The sequence below is a fragment of the Lepeophtheirus salmonis genome, chromosome 14 (assembly GCF_016086655.4).
Source record: "Lepeophtheirus salmonis chromosome 14, UVic_Lsal_1.4, whole genome shotgun sequence".
Taxonomy (NCBI): Eukaryota; Metazoa; Arthropoda; class Copepoda; order Siphonostomatoida; family Caligidae; genus Lepeophtheirus; species Lepeophtheirus salmonis.
In genome coordinates, this window is record NC_052144.2 from 14,511,278 (window position 1) to 14,524,042 (window position 12,765).

At 30.6% G+C, this 12,765-nt stretch overlaps 1 protein-coding gene across 5 annotated transcripts in view; it reads left to right on the forward strand.

Moving 5' to 3' along the window:
• Nucleotides 1–12,765, forward strand: part of LOC121129164 (dystrophin) — a 371,133-nt gene that overhangs the window by 134,707 nt on the left and 223,661 nt on the right. Inside the window, exon 1 of one of the 5 annotated variants that reach the window (XM_071893615.1) lies at nucleotides 10,199–10,756. The exons of 1 other annotated variant lie outside the window; for it this stretch is intronic. The gene's annotated coding sequence lies outside the window, so the exon portion shown is untranslated. Of the gene's footprint in view, nucleotides 1–10,198; nucleotides 10,768–12,765 lie in introns of those variants that run through there. 3 more of the 5 variants (XM_071893616.1, XM_040724846.2, XM_071893617.1) reach the window with 3 other exon arrangements.

The window sequence follows — 12,765 nt, forward strand, 5'->3', positions numbered from 1 at the left end:
TTCACTTACAGACACATCTGTAGGATTTTTGTTTGAGGTGGGCGCTAGCTCAGAAATTGAATGACTTATATTTTATGATAGAAAATGTTTAGTTTTGGTTTTATAAATAAAGAAACAATTTTCTTAGAGATAAGATTTTCAGAAAATTTTAATTTTCATTACGACATAATATAATATTTGCATTCTTTATGTATATTTGAAGGCACTACAAATAGCGTATGTCCACTTGCACCGTAGTTACTCTGGACATAAAAAATTACATATGTACTTTTGTACTTTTAGATCAACTACAATTAACAGTTGAATTAATCATAAATAAATAAATTTATAAAAAAAAAAGTTCATAATAATGTAAGCTAATACTTGAACAAAGAAAAAAAGTAATGATTATGAACAACATTACTCCAAGGTTGTGAATTCAGAAAATTTGTCCAAACTCATAATTAGGTACACTCACTAGCCTCAAAGAGCTGTAGATAATACAACACTCATAAGTGGTTATTCCTCAAAATGAGGAATCATAATAAATCAAAACTTTTTTGTTGAGAATAAACTCAATTGAAGGATTAGAAAGAAATATTTTTTTTTGGGTATAACTGTTCTTTTTTATGTTACTTTTTGATGGATCGTCGTCATGGTAACCTTTTTCTATGAATTCGAATACAGGATGAGGACTCAAAAATTAGAAATTTTTATAGCCGTTTTCACTCTCTGTATTTATATTTTGACCCATTTTTATGGCAAAATTTTCAAGCAATAGTTGGTAATTTATCAATTTTCTACACTTTTTATCAACATGTCCTCCATTCATTCAGAATCATGACTTCAATAAAAGGACGAACCGAAGCACTCCCTGGCCTTGATTAAGTCAGATGACAAGTTGTTCCATTCCTCTATGGTCCCAGCTTTCAAGGCATCGATATTCGGATGATAAGTCTTATTTGTCTTGCCCTACTAGACACTCCAAACAGCAAAGGCCTGGGGTTAATTTTGGGCGAGGACGAAGGGCAGAAGTCTGTTTGCAAGAAGGCACACATGCTCTCCATACAAAAATGCTGCACCTTCTGGTGAGCTTGGGTGCAATCTTAGGTACAAAAATAGTTGTGCCCGGGGAACTTTCTCATTAACCATGAAAAGACATAGTACCTGAGGAACTTCTAGTAGACATCTGTATTGAAATTGACGTTGGACGCCACGACGCTGACGACCAAGATCTGAAATGGATGTTTGGTCCGGAAGGCTTCCTCAATCTGAGCTCTTAATTCATCCAAAAACCAACCTTTCTTATTTCCAAAAAAGCGTTCACTATGAAGATCTTCTTGTCGGAGATCGACTTGTGTACAGACACACACCCTCTGCCTTTTTGCTTATTGCTTGAACATTTTTGATCGCACAAAAAAACAAAATCAACATCAAATTGTCGGCTTCGAAGAGGATTCTAATTTTTAAATCTGCATCCTGTACATACTTGCAGGTCATATTTTTTTCAGTTCTACATTTTTATTATCTTTCATACCAAATTTTGTTCTATTTTATTACATTTAAATAATTATTTTTCTACCTCTATTGTAAATGTATATATATATATATATATATAAATGTCTTAAAAGATTTATTAGTTAATATTTGGCATGAGTCTTTTAGTGTACTCTTTCATTACTTCAATTTACTTGGATGAGAAATCTATAGAAAGATATTAGTGAATTATAACATCTCATTAATGTCTATCTATAAATAATAAAAGAACAAATTTCCAGTATCCTTACTAAAATCATTCGTTATTCTTTGCCTACACATTCTCCAAATGAGAATACAAAAAAGAGAGATGCTTACTCAAAGTAATTTATAGTGAAATAAACACATTTTACATTATATATTTTCTACTGAACATAAAACCGACTTTTAAAAGGTAAAACACAACTATCCTTTTTTTTTTTTTTATATTTAACTTTTAAATAAATGAATTCATATTCTTTCAAGTTCTTGATCAAGTGCCATTTTCGTATTGAAAAAATATGGAGACACAAACCCGTTAATATTTAAAACAAGGAAGAAAAAACTAGAAAATATAGTAAAATGCTCCTTTCAGCTTAAGTAGATTCTTAGTTTTACTCCTATTTTTTTAACACTCTGCATAGTAGTTGCATAAATACGCGGACTATTTGTTACAAATAATTAAATGTGTAATAAAATTCGCATGACGTATTTTTTTTTGAGAATTATATAATAAAGAATTAATTCCGGTATAAAATTTAATATAATTACTGAACATAACCGCATCAGCTGCTATGACACCCTCCAAGCGCGTGCGGAAGCCCTTGCATACATTGATGATGTAATGGTCTTCCATGGCTGACCATTGCACATTGACGCTCGCCTTCAATGAGTCCAAATTCGTGTGGTGGATAGCACAGTCCTTCTTCTCAATTTGCCACCACACACTGTAGTCAAGGGGATTCAAATCAGGTGATTGATGTGTCCAAATGTTTTTGTTCCAAAATGGCATGTTGGTAGCGAGCCAATCCTGAGTCATTCCAGAGGTATAGGCAGGTCTTTCCGATCTTTTCCCTCCTTGACAAGCTTCTGGACCTTGAACACAGTAGTCTTGGATAGTCCAGTGTCCTTGATTATCTCCCTGACATACCTTTCGGCGCGGAGGAGAGTGGCAACCATATGACGTTTGGCCGCGTCATTCATCGTCAACGACTTTGTTTAATGCGAGTAAGAAAAACAAAAACAAAGCCAAAAGATTAACCGAGTTACTTGTCCTGGATTTTTTTATTTCCTGTCACGGAACCTCGAAATATGAGCGTTTAATCCACGTATTTATGCAACTACCGGTATCCTTTTAATGATACAATAAATGACGTCACCTTGCTTCAAATCTATAATATATTCCAAAATATTGTGGGAAAATTTTATAATTTAAGTCAACTTTTCTTCAAGAAATTGGACAAAAAGGATTTTTCGGGGAAAAAATATTACTGTAATAACGCAGTCAATTTTTGATTTTATACTTTAGCTCATATAAATCGAATTATTGATTCTTTTGCTATTAGTTGATATAAAGGGTTGATCTTATCAAGTCATTCTATTCTTTTCCATTTTCCAAGAGTAAAATTTGAACAAGAGGTTTTGTGAGGACAGTTTTTTTACAAAATCATCTAAAAATAGTCCTTGGCACAAATTGTATTCATTATGTGAGCCTTCAGCTTTATTAATTGTCTTAATACGAGGCTTAAATTTCTTGCAGACCATGCTTATATATTCAGACACTAACTTGGTCAACTCCTTCATAATGCAAGCCTTTAGAGACTGTGCACTCTTTTGAAGAGTAGCACACATCCTGTTGTCCCTAGATAAACTAGTCCCAGGGGTTTGCGTCTGAAGAGGAGAACGGCCACATGTTGAGGTCTCAAAAGTCAGGAAAGTTGTATCTCTGGAAGTCTTGGGTATTAGCGGTGCAATGACACAGGGCTCCGTCCTGAGTGAAAACAAATTTGTCTACAAACTTTATCCGGCCAAACGTAGCACTTTTTTATCCAGAAGTTCGATGTTAGTATCTGCATTGAGCCTCTTTTTTCTCTCCAAAAAATGTCAAGGTTTATTAACTTGCAATAATATATTAAAATGTAGTAATTTCTCACTTTGAAAGATTGTTTGCTCAAGTTATTTGTTCCTCTATAATTTTTTTGTTTTTATTTATTTAAATTTCTAAGGCTTACTTGTTTTTATAGTATTGCAAACGTCCCTGGCTGAGGACGTTTGCAACAATTTGAGAATTTATATTCAAATGAAATTAGCTAAAAAAACGAAAGCTGGTATAATCTTTTAATATATTCATAGATAAAAAACATTTGTTGGTATATGATATTATAATTTAGCGTATCGAAATCAAAGAAGTTCTGAGTGATTGAGTCAAAAGCAAAAAATTTGTTCCAACTGTCCCCAGTCAATGTTTGTTGTTTGTATTTTTTATTTATTTTGATATAGAGGAATTTATTCAAATGTCATCTTTTGGGAAGTCTAAACAATTAAAATCTATTTTTTGTTTGTTGTTTCCGTGACTTCCTTAGTATGCTATCAATGCTAAAATTTGCATTATATTTGTATTTTTGCAGAAATTAGATATTGTATCAGTGAAATAATCTTGACCTTATCTTTTGGTTGTTAAAGGATTTCCTTCTTTAAAAATATACTCTTCAGAGCAATGCCAGTGCCGTATATGTATAAATGTATGTATGAAGCCAAGATCAGAATTATATCTTCTTGCAGAACGTTTTTTTTTCTTTCTTAACTACTATAACAATTCACTCTATTTTATAAGTATTTTAAGAAAATATTTAATTGAATTTTTGTAAAATTAATGTATTTTAGACAAAGTACAACTCTCCCATAATTATTTGGTTTTGAAAATCTAAAGTCACAAACGTCTCAAACAATAACACAATAAGATACAAATCACATTGCCTTACAAACTCTTCATATAATCATTTTAATGTTTTAGAAGAAATGTTCAAAAAAGATGGGTAACCGTGTGTGTATAGTCGGTTTATTTCAAAGAACTTTGCCTATTATAATCTTCAAATCTCATTAATTCTCCCGTTTAAAATAATGGAGTTTTGTTATTTAGAATTTAACTTGTTTGAGGGAGAGAAGATAACACAAAAGTCGTTTAGATGCTTTCAAAATGAAATATATCAGGATATTTTCAAACACAGAACATATTTATTTTGAAAAGGAAAATTGTTGGGGTCTGAAGATGATAATAACCAAATTTCTTAGTTCTTAATTATATATTGGTCTATTTTAATATGATATACGTGCACACGCATTGCTGATGTGCTACGTCACTCCTGGATGCATTTATTCTAAAAGTAATAAAATGAAGTACAATTAGAGCCCAATTCATATATTGGCAAGTATAGACAGTTTGAGAATAGTCTGTCAAAGTTGCCGATCATTTAATCCTTACATACCCAGACATAGTTGGATAGAGAAACTATTTTTGAATATTATATTTTTTCTTTCAGCCTTGATTAATGTTTAAGATCATAACAAACATTTTTTGCTTGATGATATTACAATTAAATATGAAAAGTTTCATGATTTATAAATTTTTATTGTAGATTTAACCTAACTGACCCCTACTTTTCTACCATAAAAGCTTCATGTATCTAAAGTCTTTGTCAAGTCTTTAATTGTTAATTGTGAGGTCAAGTTGAGTTGTAAGTCTTCAAAATAGAGACTTAAGTCAAATTTCATTCCAGTTTTATTTCAACCCATCTCTACAAAAAAACCACAGTTAAATAAATTGGATCATATTTTTATTATAATTAATAAATATTTGTGGAGGACCTCTATTATATAATTATTTTCATAATTATTGTCTGTTTAAAGAGATGGTTTGGAACAAAACTAGACTTGACTTGGTCTTAAGTTTTGAAAACTTGCCATTTGTCTTGATCTCAAGATAATAATATTATTATGTGATGTGTTTTTTTTTAATTTCTCGAGTACATATTTTGATTCTGTAAAACAAAAGTTAAATTTACAACTTAGACTGTACATATATTTTAGAAAGCCCCATTTTCGTTTAAAAACATCTCTTAAAAAACAATATATTATATTGGATCTATATTGATAATAATAAACAAATGTAGACTGGGGACCAATTTTCATTATTATCAATATATGATCTTTTAAATATTATTATAATATTTTTGTTCTATTTTGTCAAACATCTCTTTGTGGTTTGGTAAAGCAAAAGCTCCGTCCCAACTCTGTAAATATTTTAAAAAACCCAATTCTCTTTGACAATATTTGTCTACAGTCAGGGAAATGTTTAATAAAGTTTGTATAACTTTTTATTTTTAAGATTTTTTAATTAACTTTTCTTGAATACTGAGAGGTGTGGTACAGAAGCTTTATTATTCATTATGAAATCAATCCACTGGGGCAATAACGGCTTCAATACTGACTCTAAAGCTAGCAACCAACTTCTCGATATTCTATTCAGGCTATTTTATTGATTCCTTGTAGATGGCAGATTTGAAGGAGTTTACATTGGGGTGAGGGTGGCATTGGTATTCCTCTCGAGTGTACTCCCCAGAAATAGTCGTGAAGGTTGAGGTCTTGGCGGATTTTTCTACAAGTCTCTTCTGTTTTAAGCTTTTTCTGGGAGGTTTATTAGTCTTATGACATAGAAATTAAGGCCCCAATCTTCATGGATAGCCACCTTGATGGTCTTGGGGTCAACGCTGAGGTCTTTGGCTAGACTCATTATGCTGGTCTCTGGGTTTGCATTAACCTTGGCCTTTAGGATTTTGATGAAGACCTCATCTATTTTCTTGTCGTAGATGTTACATTCTAGATACCTCTCGGTGACAAAGCGGCATTTTTAGCGTATTGGATATAACGGACTGTATTGACATAGACACCGACAATCTTAGCTTTGTACTTTTGAGCATGAAGGAGATCGTGTTGCTCGTTCATTTCTTGTCGTAGTGAGATGTTTAATATACGAAATAAATTTGAACGAAGATTAATTATCACAAAACAAACTTCTTAACCAGATGAATTGTTTCTACTAAGAAAAAGAACAGCTCATTTCGACACCCAACTAAAAAAATTGCAATATATATATTGGATCATATACATATGTCAATTATTCTCTATATATGATGTATCAAAATTATTATGAGATAAAGTGTATTATTTTTCGTCAACATATATGTATGATTCTGTGAAGTAAAAGTTAGAAGTATCATCTCAACACTAAATAGATTTTAGAAAGCCCCATTTTCGTTTGTATCCATCTGTAAAAAAACCCACATTTTTTTGTTTCATACTGAATACTATATATCATATTTTATACCTCCATGCAAATACTTCTCATAATAGTGATATATTGGTAAAAAAATTTTATCGACTTTTTTCTTCAAAAGAGAGAGGAGAGAGGTAAGTATATCACTCGACATTGAAAGACATTGAGTCAGCAAAAAGTTTTTTTTTCTTTATTGTATTTGTTTATATGTTTACATACTAAAAAATCAATTCATTTCTTTATAATCAATGGTTGCTTCCTTACTTGCTTATTGGAGGTAAACACAGAAAAATACCATTCCCTATTTTTTGTTTTTGTATTTTTAACTTCTTATTCTTCTTCGTTGATACTGATCTTTTTTCTGTTATTTTTGTTGTTTTTATTTAAATATAAGCATACGACAAAGGCAAATTATTCGTCTTAAATATATAATACTTACATATTTTGAAAAATGAAAAAATTACAGTAAAAGAAACATTTATGTACTAGGGTAGACAAGTGTTTGTTTTTAAAGCAATGCCATATTTTTTATAATGGGTGCTCATTTGAAATTTCAACACTTACTAATTCAATAATAAATGAGAATTGAGTGATTGAAATTATCCCAAATTCTGATATATTAAAGCATAACCAATTAGTTACAAAAAAAAACTTGAGCTTTCTAGCTAACTTTCAAGTCGAGAAAATGAAACTATAACGTGTTCGACGAATTTATATTCGTGCACTCCTTAACACCGGAAAAATCCCGGTAGAAGCCTTTAAACAGTTAGGGGTCTCCGTGACTACTGTCAATGTCATAAGCAAGTCCGAAACGTTGGAGAAAAAGAAGAGCTTTGTCAAAAAGGCCAAACTGAACCCGGAGGAGTTGAAGAATACAGACAATCTGTTTAGTCTATGAGGCCAATGCAAGAGATGTCGGAGTATCACACCGCACTTTCTAGGAAGCCACCAAAAAAAGTTGGAGAAAAAAGGCTTGAGTCAGTAGATAGGTCACTTTTGGGAAGACTCTTTTTTGGCCCTTGTGCCGCCCTGATGCCCACCCCCTGGACTACAACATTTGTGTGCATGTCGAAGGGAAGAACTGCTTTGTACGTCATCGAAAACCCAAGGCACTTCTAAGCCACTGGTACTCCATGGCAGAAGACTATATCTGCAGCAGTTGCCGGGCATTTCGTCGCCGTCAGGAAGCAATCATTACCAATAAGTACGGGTACTTTAATGATTAAGAGAGCTCAGACACAGAGTAATTTATAGTATTAATTTGGTTACAATTCTATTGATAATTAATAAAATATATCTTTGGTATGATTAAAATTCAAAGTGTTCAGATTTTTATTAAACACATAGTTTTTGGAATCAAAATGGTTTATGTTCACAATAGGAGAAAACTTCATTAATTAAACTCGGTTTTGAATATTGATGTAGTGTATGAATAGGGATGGGTATTTTCCAGAGAGCAACGTAAAAAATGTGTCGCAACTTATGGTAGTACTGAATAAGGATCTCTTATTTTATTTGGAGGGATAAAATGTATTACTGATTCAGAGAAGAGAACTTTCAAAATTTTCACTGATGAGTAATGGTAATCTTATTATTAGATAAGGGGAAAGGAACACGTATAAAAATTAGTTCCATCTCTTCATTGGTACATTTTTCATTTACAGGTTACGACATGTACAATAGGACGGATTGTTTTTCAACATTTTCCGAATTTCGATTATTATGAGTGCAAAAGAGTTATATTATTGTATAAAAAGTAAGTATGAAAATTGGATTATGTTACAACGTCATATTCACGTTGCACATCTTGATCAAATTATGAAAAAGACCGAAACTCTTAACTTATAAAATGTAAATACAAAAAAGACTTTTTTAGTTATTTTGCATTCATAATTTTGATGGAGTTTTTTTAACCTATAAAAAGGGTTTTTACGTTTTTTTATCTTAAATTTTTCTATGGAACATAATGAGAGAAAAAATTAGGAAAATTGGTAGATTTGCGTATAGAACGCATCATTTTTGTATATTTTCTTAAAGGAAAGATCAAAGCTTTCTTAAATTTTTCTTTCTTTTTGCTCCATAGGGTAGTTTAAGACCAAAACGTTGTAAATATTTTGAAAGATTAGAATTATGTCTTGCATAATTAACAAATACAAAATAATGATTAATGCTCTTCTTTAATCTTTATTAACAAAATAAATTATTTATGTCTCTCGTCAAACTTTTAAAAGATGTGTCATTTAAAAATCAGATTATAGGGCATTTTTGCACAAGTTAGTTTCCTACAATATCACAACTTTTTCAGACTGGCCCTAATCAAAATTTAAAAAAAATTGAAAAACGAACCGCCCTATTTACAAACAAGTTGTAGAATTCAAAGACACTTTAAGATTCTTTCCCCTTAGAAATTGTTTTTAAAAAGATATTTTTTATGCAAACAAAACGACGGCTTTTCATTGATACAAGACCAAAAGAAAATAATTTTTTTTGTTTTTTCCTCAAAAAAAAATCTGTAAAAGCGAGTCTACTGCTAAACGATTTCAATTTGCTTACGAATTATAATAATAACAACTTGAGAAAAATGAATATGATTTGATGAGCCAGGCAGTACTTTATGTCTTTGCTTAACAACATTTCAGTATACACATTGATTTTACATATGAATTGAACAAAACCCCTGCAAGATATCATTCATTTAATATCTTCCTCCCAGTATAATAAACTCTACCCCCTTCCCCTTATATTATATTGATATATGATATACTAGAGGGTGCACCCTGTAAACACGCTGGATGCAGCATGCTTAATAACTGCGAGATCTACATTGCTCTGCCATAGGCCAAAAGCCGTCATTTGGTTCAAAGATTGATACGTTCAAACTTACGTAAAGAAAAATTTGTCTTTAATAATAAGATTTTTTTTTTTTTTCAAGAAGTCATACAATTTTTTGATTAGGAGCAAGTATATTCATGTATGACCCCAATGTTGCACGTAATCTGAAGATATAACGAGGAATATAATTCTTAAAACTGCAATTAAAATCCGACCCAAGGGTCTCATCCTCCTTTTCAGAAGCCTTTTACCTTTTATGTGTATTATTTATATTGAATTTTCACGTCCTGACAGCAACAAAAGTTAAATATATATGTGTCTACGTACAAATTTATTTTTTCTTTGAAAACGATAAGTAAGTGACAGGTCTTAAAACGTTTTGTTATTATGTTCTTGTGATGGTTGTGGTATTATCATAAATGGTTAAGGAAAAGAGGGGGGAGAAGGATATTATTTTTGAAAGTCCCTTTTTAAAAAGCAGAATAGAAGAAATACACAACACGCACTCCATCTAGCAGTCATTACGTTCAAAAGAATAGTAAGAGGGAGGATAAGGAGAGAGAGAGAGAGAAAGAACTCTGAATTAAAAAAAGAAGCAGGAAAAGAATGGCATAAAGGGCCATGGTTGTGTGGTAAAAAAGGGAGCTCGTTCTGTCAATAGACAGCCCGAACGCCAAAGTGAAAGTATGTTGTCATAGTCAACTATTTCTTTACTTTTTTTTAGTGAGTTTTATAGTAGTTCTTGTGCATAGCATTACTCCATTCATACAAACAGAAATAGTGTTTTATAAATTAGTGTCAGATAAGCAGCTTACAACTTCATCATCACTAATAAAAACAACAACTATAAATTCTTTAGTTTTTGAGTGTTTATTTAGATGTTATACATAATGCTTCCTAGTAAAATACTTGACTTCCGTCAAATACTCGCAGTTGCCTAAAACCATTCTCCAGGACAAGGAAAAATCCAACGTGTCGGATAATAATCATACTTTACCTCAAACTCCATATCCTTACCAATATATATGTATATATATATAAAGTGTTGCAGAAATATTAATAGTGATATGTAGTTGAAGAAAGTCTTAAAAGTCATTGGTAAAAAAGAGGTTCTAATTTCTTTTTGATTTTATTCATTTAAAAAAAATCTTTTTTGATTACTTAAATTTAGAGCAGTATAAATTATAATGTACTAATAAATAAAGTTTATCTATAAATCTGTTGCAAAAAATATATATATTAGTAATATAGAGTTGGAAAAAGCTCTTTAAAATGCCATCCCTAAAAAAGAAGGTCTAATTTTGTTTATAAATTTAAAAAAAATCATTTTTGTAGGACTAAATTTTAAAGTCATAAAAATGAGTTAAATATATTTTGCAGTATTACAAGTAAATACAGTATATTTAAAAAAAAAAGTGTTGCACAGATATAATTAGGGATATGTAGTTGAAGAAACTTTTGAACTACCATTCGTAAAAATAGGACTATTTTCATTTTTGATACTGAATAAAAATCATTTTTTTTATTCAACGAATATACATGAATTTTAACGTTTTATAAATGCTGAAAAACTTTTATTTGTGACATGTATAACAAAAAACTCTTAAAAAACATTGGTAAAAAGAGATTTCAGTTTTTTTTTCTTTTTTGTTATTTAATTTCTTCTTTTACTTTAACTCTCTGTGTGTCAACATCCTTGTCATAACGACGTTAGTGAATTGGAAAAAATAAACGTATTTAATTACATGATAAACAGTTGAACAATTATAATAATTACCTCATTTAAATTTGGTATTATTTTTTTTAACCATTCCGTCCATTTTTTATTTTATTTTAAATATCAATTAAAATACTTAACATACTTGTATAATATATGACATCCAAGAAACAATCAAGCTTTGTTTTAACATAATGTTTATAACTTGAGTTTGGATTTCTACACTTCAGTATTATTTTTAAAAAGATGAACCCAAGAATGAAAAAGAAACAACTTTTAAGGAAAATAGTCAATTAAATTAATAAAACCTCGATTAAAAATTGCTAAATATACGAATGATTACTTAACAAAGTATTATTAAAATACAAAGAACCGCAAATAATTAGATTTGATTTTTCAGGTGCATACTGTTAAGTATTGGGGGAGGAAATTTAGATTCGGAGAATTACAAACATTTTTATCAATCTTGGGCTGAATAATATCCCAGTGACAGATGCTTGATAAAAATATTACATTTGCCCCCCACTCCACCTTACTCATGCATACACTACCCACTTCTTATCGATCCCAAATATCTCCCCCCCCCCTCTTTTTTCTCTATATATTTATATATAGAGAAAATATATTAGATTTTGCTCTTTTAAAGCACTTATTTTCCATTATGGTCAATTTGACATAAAAATATTATAAAGGATAATTATGTATGCATTTATTGGTATTTTAATTTCCTCCCACAAACGAGGGTGGTCTAAAAAGTTTCCACCGTCAACGGGAAGATGACAGAACAGTTACTTAACCAAGTTTTGGCCATTTTGGACGTGTAGTTATTATGTAACAGTCGTTAGAGTTTGTTGATGTGAGTGTTTTTGTAAAATTGAAGAAAATTGATTATCAAGCTGTCATTAAATATTTGTTATCCAAAATAACTGAAACAGCGAGTCACATCTATTTATTCTCTGTTGACAATTACTCCCTAAAGTTTTATCCCTGAGGGGCTTGATAGATGTGACTAGCTTTTATTTACTAGTGATGCCATCTTCACATTGAGCTTGGAAACTTTTCAGACCACCCTGGTATATTTGCATATTTCATATTAAACGTTAATTCTTTATTTGTTTATTTAATTCGTTGACTCAATATGTGGTGTACATATATTAGATGTGTTAACGAAAAAAAATCTTGAACAAAAATCATGGAATGAAAAAAATCCTATTTATTTCCTTACATCATTATCACATATTTCGTGTCATACTTTGATCAATTATAAGCATTGTATTCAAATTTCGTGGATTGTTTGTGATACTCAAACATGTATACTATAGTTGAATTCCTTCAATTCATTAATGGGACCATATTTGGTCCCGATATGAACCTTTCAATTGTAAAATGT